The 14,471-nt window shown below is 32.1% G+C and overlaps 1 protein-coding gene across 2 annotated transcripts in view; it reads right to left on the bottom strand.

Moving 5' to 3' along the window:
- Window positions 1–14,471, bottom strand: part of mam (neurogenic protein mastermind) — a 586,128-nt gene that overhangs the window by 568,408 nt on the left and 3,249 nt on the right. The gene's annotated exons all lie outside the window — the stretch shown is intronic.

Genomic DNA, 14,471 nt, shown 5'->3' with positions numbered 1-14,471 from the left:
GACCAGTCGAAATAAACCATTGCACACTTTTCAGATTTGGATGACAATACATAAATATGAAACTAAAAAAATATGAGTCTATTTTACCTATAAATCCCATATAGCGGTACCATCCGATTTCAAGTACTTTGAGCATTTTATCATCATTTTTCGCCCGAATTGGACGTACCTTGGCATTTGGAGTTTCCAACGGTACAGAAACTTTCCCACCAAAAATTGTGTACATATGTACATATGTAGGTCCAAGTTTTAGTATAGCCCCCATATAGTACTTCACTACTTCATATTACAATATGTCTACATAGTTTTTAAGGCAAAGTGATGCTCATCAACAATAAAAGGTAACAGCAATATACAGCTGACTGAACTGGGTTGTAACGTTAGTGTCGTTATTTATATTTCGATGTAGCTTAGGGATATACATTTTTTGAGGAAAAAATATATTATTCCGAAAAAAAACTATTTCCCAGAAAGACTTCCTAACAAGTCCGAACAACGAGCCGCACAATAAAACACCGCTTATAGAGGCGGTACAACGTTTGTTAATATGTGAGGAATTTTGTTAAATTTGAAAAAAATAAAGCCCTAATAAACATGTGCTTCTGTGATTTCAACAAAAGATTGAACCAGCTTCTCCTTTTTCAATGAATTTCCAGCGACTCAAAACATTCTTGCAAAAATGCTACTTTCTGCGAAAAATTATGCATTTAGTGGAATGATGTGGAAACATTCAAATTGAAAATGTAACGAATTTTCATTCATGTTTTCCAAAATATTCAATCAAATGTAAAAAAATTATTAGTTTTTTTTTTAAATTCAAATAATTTATAGACATTTCCTTATTTTGTTTACATATAACACTAACGTTATAAACAACAACAAATTTCTATGTGGTTGTTGTTGAGTTGTATTTGTTGTATTATTTACTTTACCTTATATTTGTTCAACCATGCGTGCTGACGGTGAGCGTTGAACACACAACACTCGATTTTGTAGTCGGAGACACAAGATCTGTGCCACCATATTTATTACTTAGTAATGAGTAAAGTAAGCAGTTTTGCCTTGTAAAATTGATAAGAAATAATCCATTATTTTTAATTGGGTGTATTAAGATTCAATAAAAAGGAATTGAAATTTCATTACAAAAAAACCCGGCTGGCCAAAAAAAAAAAAACTAAAATGGATGCAGTACGAAGACACGGCCCAAATAAAAGCAATTGTCTTCTTTCAGAATATGTAAAATTATTATATACTATATATAATAGGGAATCTGTCTGGCTAACATTGGGAAGCTGTTGAGAAAATGCTCAAATAAAACCTATAGGTGTTTCATCATACAATTTTTTTCCACAACTTAAAGTGGAATTTCAAATCTGGTCTGATCAGTTAAAGATTACCCTCATAATTGTTTAGGACAATGTGACTATGCTGTTTGGTGTTAGTCTCGATAATCCGGACATCACATATTTTTCTTATCTCGGTAATTCAGACAACAATATTTTTTTCCTATCTTATATATTTCATTGATGTTTTCGTTTGCTATTGTTAGCAATTGGTATATATAAGAAAATTTAAGTTTTTCAAAGTTTTCAGTCCAAATCTCGACTTATTAGATATCCACTGTCAACTCATTTACACAGTAAATATGGAACTAACTGTCTGAATCTGTCAAATAACTTTCCTACCAATAGATTTAAATTATATTCTGTCTTATTCTTAAGCTATAACATTTATATTAAACAATGTTTTTTTTTTTATTTCATCGAGGAGATGAAGTCATTTGGTGATGTACATAGAGATCGCTCAATATTCCCCATAATGAGATGAGTGTATTTGAATTCTGAAGTTCTATCGCGAGCCATAAGAGGCTCATGTCCCACGGACAAGGAAAACAACAAATGTATGTATTTAAGAGGTAAATTTGGTAGTCAGGGAAACTGCTTCCGACCTTAAAATGGTCGCAGTCCATAATATTTGCTTAATTTGAATTTGTTTACCTAATGTCAGGTTATTATCTGGTAAAAGTCCAATTTTAATGATTTAAACGTACAAAATTATATGTTTTTGTTATTAAATTAAATTGAAATTAAGATACAGCTCGCAATTTATAAGATAGATTTTCGTGATTTGGTATAGACGTTTGGTATTGACGCCTTCTATAGCCCCCATAGAATGGTACCTCCCGATTTCCGGTATTTTGAAGGTGTGGCCTTAATATTCCTCCGAAATGGCTGAAATTTGGTATCTATTCTTCGTTTCGGGTATAAAACTTTCTCCCATAAATTTGTCTATATAGGTCCACGCCTTCATATAGCCCCATAGAACGGTGCCTCCCGAATTTCGGTATTTTGAAGGTTAGCCACATTTTTTTACCGAAATTGCTGAAATTTGGTATTTAGTCTACTTCATAAACGAAAGGAAATTAATTGAAGTAAAATTCAATACAACTCATGGTGGAGGGTATAACAAGTTCGGCCTGGCCGAATTTAAGGACGTTCTTACTTGTTACTGATATTCACATGCATATCCCAACTAATTTGCGATGCAAAAAAATTTAATTGACATAAGAAAAGGTAACATAAACTGTTTCAAGAGCCAGCAACGTGGACCGGTTCCGCTAATATTTAATATAAAATATTACACGTTGTACTTACGACCTTGTATTTTTGCCTTACGACCTTCTCTTAGCTACATTGTAATCCCAAATAGTGTCATTTTTGTCTTCCCATGTATTTCTGCCCCAACTCACTGCATCTTTTGTTTTTGTCTGCGCTTAGGAAGTTTATCATCAGAGCTTTCAGAATCATAGGGAACTAGACCCATGACACCATCGTCTAATTCCATTCCAAATTCATACTGCTCTTTGTTAGCAAAAACCTGATGTCTTCTTAGTTTAATAACATTTCAATCAATTGTTATTTTAGAATCATTTAATAATATAAACATTACACTTACCCGTCCGTTAGAAGGTATTACTTTATTGAATTCAGAATACAAACTAATCTCGTTATGTGAATAAATGTCCCTAGAGAAACCACAAATTACCAGTTGATAAAGTTAAGTAAGATATACGACAGAAAAAACAGTAAAAATTTAGATTTTTTTTAACAAATTTTTCAATACATGAGGTATTTGAACACATACAGCATCCCAATTTGTATCAATAAAAAGGCCAGACGTCCATCTTTTATAATCAGTTCGCTTATAGAAGAAAATAGATTTCGAATGTAAATTTTCGTTGCAATATAGAAATTATCACATTTTTGTTCAAAAGTTTGGTCCACAGGCTCCGCCAAATATCATCCGATTATCATCCAATGGTGTAGGCTAGTTCTTTACATTGTACCCCAACCATGGATGGCGTTAAACATTATACCTGAACTACATTAGCTGTAGTATTCTTTTAAAGTATATATTTTCCTGTGGACTTACGACCTTTTCGTTCTCAAATTTGTACGTTTTGTGGACTTACGACCTTTTCCGACAAGGGCAAAACGTATAGAAAAACGCGACATACTACAATTTTCTTTGTATCATACGACGTGTTTTGACTTGTACTATCATCCCGTAAAAAAAACGCGATTTCCAAAAAAAGTGGACTTACGACCTTTTCCGACGGAGCAGACGATTTGTTATTGGTCCATAAAATGATTCTGAAGAAATTTGAAATTCACATTTTTATTTGATTTGTAGTAATCGATCCAGTAGAACCAGGTCTAATCAGATTTTGTATCCTGACTTTCGGGTCAAATATGTTATAGGTGCTTTATATGTGCATATAATTATTATGTAACTTTTAGGAAGGCGATATCTTATAGAGAAATTTACGGTCTTTGTCTTTTGCTTTAATCACTTTTTCATAAGGCTCACCGTTTTTGAGTTTCTTTGCACGCATAGGACCGACAGAGAATTTTTGGACCTTATTTGTAATGACAAATCCTACATCTCCACCAAAATTCAGCTCTGTGAGAATTTTTCTATTTCAATTCCTATTTTTGGGCTACATACAATAAGTACTTATTGTATCGGAACTAATATCCATTTATATCAGTTTGTGCAAACCAGATATAAACAAATATGTTCCCTTTTGTCTGTCTATACCAACTTATATCATACCTGTTTGAAAAAGTATCAGTATCAACTTGTAACTGAAACTACATTATACATATCCATACTCACCCAATGTTGAAAATGTTGGAACTGATATATTCACTTGTGCAGGAATTTAGATTTTTTCTATATTTTTAACCCTAAATCCGTCGGGACATCAAAAATTTGTGATGTATCACACGACGACTAGATCCTACTCTAAAGCCACACGTTGAAAGTTTCATACGAAACTTTCACATCTTTTGGGAGAGAGCGGAGGTGAAGGAGTTCCTTCATTCCCTCTCTCTCCCAAAAGCTGTGACAGTTTCGTATGAAAGTTTCAACGTGTGGCTTTAGAGTTACAGACCTGAAAAACAAATACAGAACATACGAAAAACATATGGTTTGATGGTACCTTTACGGCACTTTGTCCATATTTATAGTAGGCAATTTCCCTTGCGGCAATTGTCAGTTTGAGAGAGAGAGAGAGGTGAGGTACATACAGTGAGTGTCAAAAATATTCGGTTTTCAATTTCACCAATAATAACACCTCAGTATTTTAGAAGCCCATTCCCAATATCCATGGTGCAAGAAAGAAGGTGATACAATAATTCCAACTGATATCTTCATTTGCTGTCAAAACAAAATTTTAATTAAAAATAAATAACAAATATTACGTTGCCATAAAGAATATCTGTATACAACATCTTTATTTAAGCTTCGCGAAGAATATTTTACCGTTTTCTTCCTCTCTTTGTGGATATTTCGCGCAAAATAAAATGACAGCAAATGAAGATTTCGGTCTGAATTCGCCTCAATTTGCCTTTTGGATCACCCTGTTAAATTCGCCTTGCCAATATACAAAAACCCAAATATGTACTTAAAAAAATGTTGGTCCTGTGTCAATTATAAAATGTATGTAACATGGATCCATGGCAACCCCATAAAGGAGAATAACAAAAAAAAACATTTTTAAACCTTTTTTCTATGCATCAAAAATATTAGTTTTTTGCAACTTTTGTTAAATATATTGCCAAAACAGGTCATTTTCGAACTTTTTCTGCAATATTAGTATACATTTTAATAATTGCGAATAGAATCTTTGTTCCTGTGTGCAAAAATATTACAGTTGGACCTCGATTATCCGGGAACCTCCATTATCTGTGATAGAAAAAAAATGTTGGACTTTTTCCATTTCCTCTATTTTTCGTTATAAACTTCATTATCCGAGAGTGAAAGCAGCTTTTCATATTATTGTACAATGCTATACATACCATTTTTACTTAAACTTAAGGCCTGTGTACATAAGCTGCTCTGCCTGATTGCCTTGCTTTCCTGCTTCATTTTTTACTTAATAAAAATAATATATCGGTCCACTCATTTGAGTACCTCCCACACAAAATTTGGAAAAAGTATTGTTTAACAACTCCTCTCTGATCTTATTAATTTGTGATGCAGCAGGTTGCACTTGCGGCCCTGTTACGACGTTGTAATTTTTTTCGTGGGCAAGTCCATACTTCCTGAGATAATGACCCAAAAGGTCCAGAAAATCCTACCGGCACCATCTAACTGACTAATGTGTAAAATAACCCTTTAAGAGAGAAATCGATTTAGCTCAAACTTTGTAAATTGAAAAGTACAATTGTAATATATTTAAATGCAGAAAATTAAGTACAACATTTTTAATTATATAGTCTGTAAGGAAAATATTCATAGACTAATAAAGAAAAAAATTATTTCCTACAGATTTGTATTAGGTCCGAATATCTACTACATCGGATCACTCCTACGGGTACACCTTACCCAAAGTTTGGAAAAAATGAACTCGTCATGGATCATTCTGAATTTTGTTGCAACATGTAGTTTTTTGCGGCCCTTTCCATCCTGGAAAATTTTCCCAACAGCTAAAAAACCTACAGAAGTATTGTGTTAACTTTTTTTCTTCGGGTACGTGGCTGAGGGTATATCTCTTTCGGCTCAGCTGACTGATACTTTCTTACTTGTTTTATAATGAAATACCTATGACCAGTTTTCTCTTTTCTAGGATAGCGTTTTTCCTTAGCGCTAAATTTTAATAAATTGTTATTAAATATAATATTTGCACACAGGAACAAAGATTCTATTCGCAGTTATTAAAATATATACTAATATTCCAGAAAACGGTTCGATAATGAACTGTTTTTTGGCAAAATATTTAACAAAAGTTACAAAAACCGAATATTTTTGACGCATAGAAAACAGGGTTAACAACGTTTTCTTTGTTATTCTCGCTTATAGGGTTGCCATGGATCCATGTTACATACACTTTTTAATTGCCGCAGGACCAACATTTTTTTAAGTATTTGGTTTCTTGGATATTGGGCATGGGCTTCTAAAATACTAAGGTGTTATTATTGGTGAAATTGAAAGGAGAATATTTTTGACACTCACTGTATATGGGTACCCTTTGCTGACAAAACTGACAATTGCCGCAAGGAAAATTGCCGAATGTAAATATGGACTTTGTGACTAGTTTCACAAGAAAGCAGCAAACATAAGGTGTGTCTTTTTACGTGATAATTTGTAATACAGTCGAAATCGCTTATAACGTCGGTCAAGGGACCGGCCAAAATCGGACGCTATAAGCGATAGTCGTTATAAACGATATTTATAAAAGAGGTAATATAATATTATGTATAGTGACATTTGGGTATAAATACGTTGTTTTATTAAGTAAATAAATAAAATCAATTCAATTTTTTACTTTTTCATTCTATAAATGACAAAATAATAAAAAAATAACGATATTAAATTAATTCTTTTGCAGATCGCCTTCAAAATATCACCTTTAAATAGGATATGGTTCTATTTTTAAGAGTCTGTTATTTTAGTTTGTGCTTTTGAATTCCGACATAAGGCCATGTTTATATTATAGCCTTTTGCAGGGTTAACCTTCTTTATGAGGATTTGTTTGACGTATATGTAATGGAAGTGACATTTAAAACCCAGTGGATTTGTTAAATCCGGTTATATATAAACGTACTATAAGTTTTAAATTTAACTCAGATCTGAGTTTTGAAAGGGTTTCCAAAACACATTTTTGTTTGTAACATCTTCTGAGTAAATAAATTTTTGAAGAGTTTCTACAGCTAGACACGCCTCTGACACTTACAGCATTTGAAACTCTGTTCATTAGAATTGCCTCCATCTAAAACTTCCAATTATGTCGTCGTCATTACATAAGGCAGATGTGAAAACTTTGTCATCGATGGCAAATAATTCATGAATATCTTCTACGTGTTGGGAGAAATTAGAACGAAGATAAATGTCTTCAGAAACTTTTAAAGGTCCATAACACTAACACGGCATCCAACACATTTAATTTCGTACTAGGATAGTGGATATTTGCTTATCCGGCAATGCTATTTTAATGATTATATTCCACCTTGGTCCATGGGTTGTAAAACAGATGTGACATTGGGTGACAAACATTCAAGCTTAATTGACATGAGACCGCCATCTTCGAACATGTTGTGCATAAGTTTGGTATTTTGTTGTTGTTTCAGTTTGAAAAAATATACATACAACAAATTATTAAGAGACAATTTCCTTCTTCGTATGATTCGACGTTATAACCGATAGCAAAATTCAAATATTTCACAAAAAAACCGACGTTACAACCGATATGACGCTATAAGCGATGACGTTATAAGCGATATTTATTTGTGTGGAATGTAAAGGGCAGAAATTCGGGACTTTTGGATTTCGTCGCTATAAGCGATATGACGTTATAAACGACGACGTTATAAGCGATTTCGACTGTAATTATTACGAAATGTTACTAAATGCTGTCTTTTTACACAAAAGTTCAGTAAAAGAGAGCGAAGTGAGAGAAAAATTTTGACAATTGTTTGCTGAGAAATTGCTAAAAGTTGCTGAAAGAATTTTTCCCAGCAACATTTAGCAAGTTCGATCAGCTGTTTTTTAATCATCTGCTAAAGGTCAGCTGCTTAATGTTTATCTGATTTTTGTGAAAAATTACTATAAATATTACGATTCAGCCATACTTATTGATTATTTTATTAATAAACTAATTATTTTTTATTTATTTTGTTTAAAATTGAAGAACCTTTGCATTGCTTTGGAGTTAGTTTTTTTACATACATTGGCGCCAATGTTTTGGTTTTGGTAATCAACCAGTGTTGGTTGCCGTTTTGGGCATTTCGGCCCAAATTTGGGCCGAATAAAAAATAATTTTTAATTTTGGGCCGATGGGCGGCCCAAATCCATTTTGGGCCGTTTTCATGCTAATAATTTTAAACAATTGCTTTGTTCCAGAACCTGCAAGAAGCTACTATATTTTACTACGATAGCATTTTTCCCTTTATGTTATCGGAAAAGATAGTAAAAATTAGTAGATTCTTGCAGTACTGGAACAGACCAAATATTTTATAAAATATCAAATATTAGTCTTTGGGCTATTATTACATGCTTACTTTTACTATTGGGTGGATTTGAAAACGTAAAATAAAGCAATTTGGTGGCATTAAAAATATAATTTTCACATTAAAACTTAATGCCAAGAAGGTCCTCCTAGTAGTTTAATGGTCACTTTTAACTTTTAGTTACCCGGGTTTTGAAACATATTTTTCATGATACTTAAATATTAGGTAAAGATTCATACATTGTGTTCATAAATAAAAAAGTTCATAATAATTTGGTGGCAACGAAATCATGCCAAGCTAGAGGTTTTTTTCTATTTTTGGCCATGGTAGAACAAATATAAGGTAAAGTTAATACTACAACAAATACAACTCGAACAACAACCACAAAGGAATTTGTTTTTGTTTGGAACGTTAGTGTCAAATATAAATGTAAACAAAATAAGGAAATGTCTATAAATTATTGGAATTTAAAAAACTAATAATTTTTCACATTTGATTGAATATTTTGAAAAACATGAATGAAAACTGGTTAGATTTTCAGTTTGAATGTTTCCGTATCATTCCACTAAATACACAATATCACGCAGGAAGTAGAATTCTTGCCAAAATGTTTGGGTTCGCTCGTAATTCATTGAAAAAAGAGAAGCTGTTTTAATCTTTTGTTTTTGAAAACAAAAAGCACATGTTTATTAGGGCTTTATTATTTTCAAGTTTAATAAAATACCACACATATTAACAAATATTGTACCGCCTCTATAAGTGGTGTTTTAGTGTGCGACATGTCGTTCGGACCTGGAGGAGGTTACATGTCATTGATATGAAGGAGTCTTTATGGGAAATTGTTTTTATTTCAGATGAATAATTTTTTTCTTCAAAAAATATATATCCCTAATATACATCGAACATAGAAATAAATATATAAAATGTCGTATGGAATTTGACACTAACACTACAGCCCAGTTCAGTCAGCTGGGTATTGCTGCTACCTTTTCTTGTTCTACCATGATTTTTGGCATATATTTTACCTATAATTAACAACCTTAAGAATGAATTTCAATCAGATAGTTCAGGTTTATCCTATTTATATCCGAGTGTCAACTCAAATTGTCTTTTTTATAAAAAATAAATAAAACAAAATTAAAAAAGAGCATCAATATATTGACATTGACTACAAAAATAAATCGTACCAGCTCGGAACTTCATAAATATTTGTAGGCACAAAAGCAGACAATTACATTTATGCACTCGTACTTAACAGAAAATGAAAAGTTTGAAATAAAATTTGCTGTTTTGGAGTTTTATATTAAATTACTAGATCAAAATAATAAGAGACTACAAAGTGACCCAAATACCCCCCTTTATTACAACTCTTCTTTTGTTATAGATTGGATTTTGCGTACAGATTTATAGCGTTTCTGCTAACTTAAAGTTGAATGTAATGATTAAAATTGAAGGAGGACCTTCTTTGTATTAACGTTTGGTGTGAATATTACACTTTTAATGCATCCAAATTGTTTTTGTTTGCGTTTTCAAATCCATCCAATAGTAAAAGAAAGGATGTAATAATGGCCCTTAAACTACTAAATACAATAACTCCAGATAAGGTAACCTCAAACGAAGTTTTGCCTATTATAACAGGTATTACATTTTCCCAGACTTGTAGAATGTGACTTCGAAAACGCCGTTTCGAGAAACACTCACTTAAAGTTTACATGCTACATTCAAATCACAATAAATTGTTGCCTTCCAATCATTATATCTCAGACAATTTTTTGCGACATACTACCTTTACGTAAAAATAGACAATATTTTTTCGATTTTTCTAAAAGTAATAAAAGGTATCTATGAGAAATATATTTTTTGTTTTAATTTTTAATGTTGGGCCGTTTTGGGCGGCTTTTAGAAAAATTTTGGGCCGAAAAAAATTTTCGAACGGCAACACTGTAATCAACTGTTATCTTGCGAAAGTTTACTAAATGCTGTCTTTTTACTTTTTTCTCTATTTTCGTATCAAAGAGTAAAATCTCTCTTACTCTCCGAAAACAAGTTACTGAATAATTATTACTGAAAAAGTAAAAAGACACAACTATTGCTTTAAACTTTTAATTCTAACATCAAATTAATTTTTAATGCAACTTAAATTACATACATATATTCATGAATGAGTACTCAATGAAAAAAGTGTTACTATTTCAGTCTATAATTATGTATGCAAATAATCATTCAATTTCATTTCATTCCAATTGGCAATTGGTCCCACAAATGAACACCCAAGCATACGTACATGTTGTGTTTGTATGTGCTGATTTATTACTAGGCTTCAAATTGCAACCACAATAAAATGCAAAATTTTAACAACAACAACAGTAGAAACACCAATGAACCCCAAAAGCAGGGAATGAGAAAGGGAGAACAAAACAACCGTACTGATCTTGCATAAACAAACGATCAGTGAAACAAAAGAGATTCAATGGAATGGAACAAATTTATTTTTTTTTTGCATGTGCAGAGGAGGGAACGAATGGGAAAAAACATTGGTCGGTGTTTCGGCGGAGAAAGAGGCGAAGTCACATAAACAAAATGAATGTGACAAAGTGAATTAGTGTAATCAAAACAAATGTGAATACAGTGGCTCCATATCGCAAAGAGGCAATTTTGTATTAAGACATTTCCAATATTGGAGGAAGTCATAGTAAATAAGGAAAGTACATACAGTGGGTCACAGTCAAAAGTGTCCACTTGAGTTTCTTTGATTAAAACTGCGATTTCTAAGAGTTAATCAATGAAAATTAATCTTTTTATATTTTTACATTAGTGTCTTAACTTAAAATTAATCCAATAAAATGAGCAATATTCAGATAAAAAAAATAAAAATAGTTAAACAACATCGATTTCTACATCACAGTGAAAAGTATCCACACTAAAGCTTTATTAAACGAAAAGGATTTGAGCCTTTTTAACATAGATTTAACTAAATTTCCGGTGCAAGAAATATGAATTTTCCACATTCATCTTGCAAGGCATTTTTCAGGGTTCCTATACTTGAGATGTTATGACTTTTTATATTTGTCTCCAAAATACTCCAAAAATTTTCTATAGGAGGATTGGAGAGTTGTTTGGACTTCGAATAATGTGTGATTTGTGCTTGTGCTAATAATCTTGATAAAATTGATATGTTGTTCCCAATTACATTTTTCAGCGCTACATTTCAAATTATAATTAAGATAGTTAAAATAACATATTTTTCCATAATTCCTACGATAAAGACCAGATTCCCTACACCGGAAGCACTCATACAATCCCATACCAGACCCTCCTCCGTGCTTTACGGTTGAAATTATGTGTTTAGGGTCCGTATTTTCCCTACCCCCAACCTTACTTGGTCCATCCGACCCAAACAGGTTAAATTTACTTTCATCGCCAAAAATTACAGTCTTCCAAAAAAATCCTTTTTTCTCTACCCGAACTCTAATCGAATTTGGCGGTATTTAGGATTTATGGCTTTTTTTCTCCGACATGAAGGCCATGTTTACGCAAGATTCTCCTAATGGTTTCAGGGTTACATTTTTTGTTAAGATATTTCTCTGCGTCTCAGCAAGTTTAGGTGCACAAAGCTTCGGGTTATCAGCCACCTGTCGAAGCAACCACTTTTCGCCTCTTTCAATGAATTTTTTTTCACAGTTTTTCGACTTGTTGGTGATCCTGTTCTCTGTTTTATGCCTCAATATATTTTTTAAACAGCAGATATAGCAATATTGAGTATTTCTTGAGATTCCTTTGAGATTTTCCCAATCGTTGCATGGCGTCCCATGCTCTTAATTTTTTTTTTAAATTTTGATCTCTTAACTGGCAAACTTATGAGGTACAGTGAGTGTCAAAAATATTCGGTTTTCAATTTTACCAATAATAACACCTTAGTATTTTAGAAGCCCATGCCCAATAAACAAAAAACCAAATACTTAAAAAAATGTTGGTCCTATGGCGATTAAAAAATGTATATAACATGGGTGAATGGCAACCCTATAAGCAAGAATAACAAAAAAAGAAAAGTGTGTTAACCCTGTTTTCTCTGCTTCAAAAGTATTCGGTTTTTGTAACTTTTGTTAAATATTTTGCCTAAACAACAGGTAATTATCGACCTTTTTCTGCAATATACATACATAGGTTAACATTTTAAATAATTTCGAACAGAATCTTTGTTCCTGTGTGTGAAAATATTATATTTTATATTTATAGCAAATTATTAAAATATAGCGCTATGGAAAAACACTGTCCTATAAAAGAGAACATTTTTTATATTTCCCTTAATTTTCTTAAAATTGATCACAGAGCCCTAAATGACTTTCAGAAGATTGAAAATATGCACTTACATCCCAAAAAATCATAAGGTTAAAGCTTCTCATTGCCTTGTAACAAACACATCATAAGTCATTGGTAAATACATGTCTCCTAGAAGCTCCTTTGTACTTTTTGTGTTGGAGTATACAGAAAGGACAGCAACTTGGTACCAAGTTTCTGATGTGCATCAAGTTTTGAAGGTACATCAAGGCGAAACTTGAACTAGATTATTGGTAACGTAAATAAGCCGATGGTTTGTGATGTGTTAAAAGGCTATGAAAAGCTTTAACCTTATGATTTTTTGGAATGTTAGTGCATATTTTCTATCTTCTGAAAGTAATTTGAAAAATTAAGGGAGGTTTAGCCGTAATTTTTCAGGAGATTCCTCTACCTTCCCTCCCATTCCTTGGTTTTGGCTGGCTTTTGAATTTCACGAAATCTATTATTCCTATATTTTGTTGAACATTTTTAGAAAATACATTACTATTAAGAAGATAACGGAAAAATAGTGTTAGAACAGCTAAATTAGAGCCCCAAACAGTCTGCGTTCACTTTGTATGTTGTAATAGTACCGTTAGTTTTTTCGAAAATTTTTGCAGTTTTCTCCAATTTTTAATTAATATTGTTACAAATGATCATTCTGTTAGCTCGTTTGCACACTTAAGAAAATAATTAATTTCAAGAACGAAAAACAAGAACAAAGAAATTAGCATTGATAAAAGGAAAATTCTAGGTAAATTATGGAAAAAGCTAAACTGTAGGTAAAACATATTAGGTCATACAGAGAGTGATAATTAACTATAAACAAACCGAAATTTTTAAGTTAATGCCTAGATCTGGACGGTCAAAGCCTAGATTTGGACGGTCAAAAATATCAAAACGAGTGGAGCGTAACATAATTAGTATAGTTAAAACCAAACGTCCGATAACCACCTGGAAAATTGTTGAAAATGTGAAAGTGGCATCAAAAAAAGTATTTGTGCAGAAACTCTCTGTATGGACTAATATGTTCTACATACGGTTTCACCAATATTTCGATAGCCCTTTCCATATTCACCTAGAATTTTCCTTTTATCAATGCTAATCTTTTTGACCTTGTTTTCCTTTCTTGAAATAAAATACTTTTTACTTTTAAGTGCGCAAACGACCTCACAGAATGATCCGTTGCGACAATATTGATTAAAAATTGGAGAAAACTGCAAAAATGTTAAAAAAAAACCAACGGTACTATTACAACATACAAAGTGAACGCAGACTTTTTGGGGCTCTATTTTAAGTGGAGTACACACTATCATTCAAAACTGACAGTCAACGTACTTTTAGCACAATTTTCCGGCAAATAACAACTTTTATTTAGCTAAAAACGTTTGAAATACAATATATACGGTATTATTTAGAGATTACAAAAGAAATTTGTCAGTTAGACTTTGATATTCACGAAATAGATCTCGATGACTGTCAGTTTTGCTTGTCAGTGTGTGCTATACTTTAGCAACACTCTTATTCCGTTATCTTCGTAATAGTTGTGTATTTTCTGGAATTTTTCTTTTTATTCTTGTACTAAAGAGTGCAAAAAAAAAAATTATGAAAAAATGTGTTCTTATTTACCCATATGTGTAA

Source organism: Musca autumnalis, unplaced genomic scaffold (assembly GCF_047663935.1).
Source record: "Musca autumnalis isolate F117 unplaced genomic scaffold, ASM4766393v1 scaffold_5, whole genome shotgun sequence".
Lineage (NCBI taxonomy): Eukaryota > Metazoa > Arthropoda > Insecta > Diptera > Muscidae > Musca > Musca autumnalis.
The sequence above is the reverse complement of the archived record's forward strand: the minus strand, read 5'-3'. Positions and strand labels throughout refer to the sequence as shown.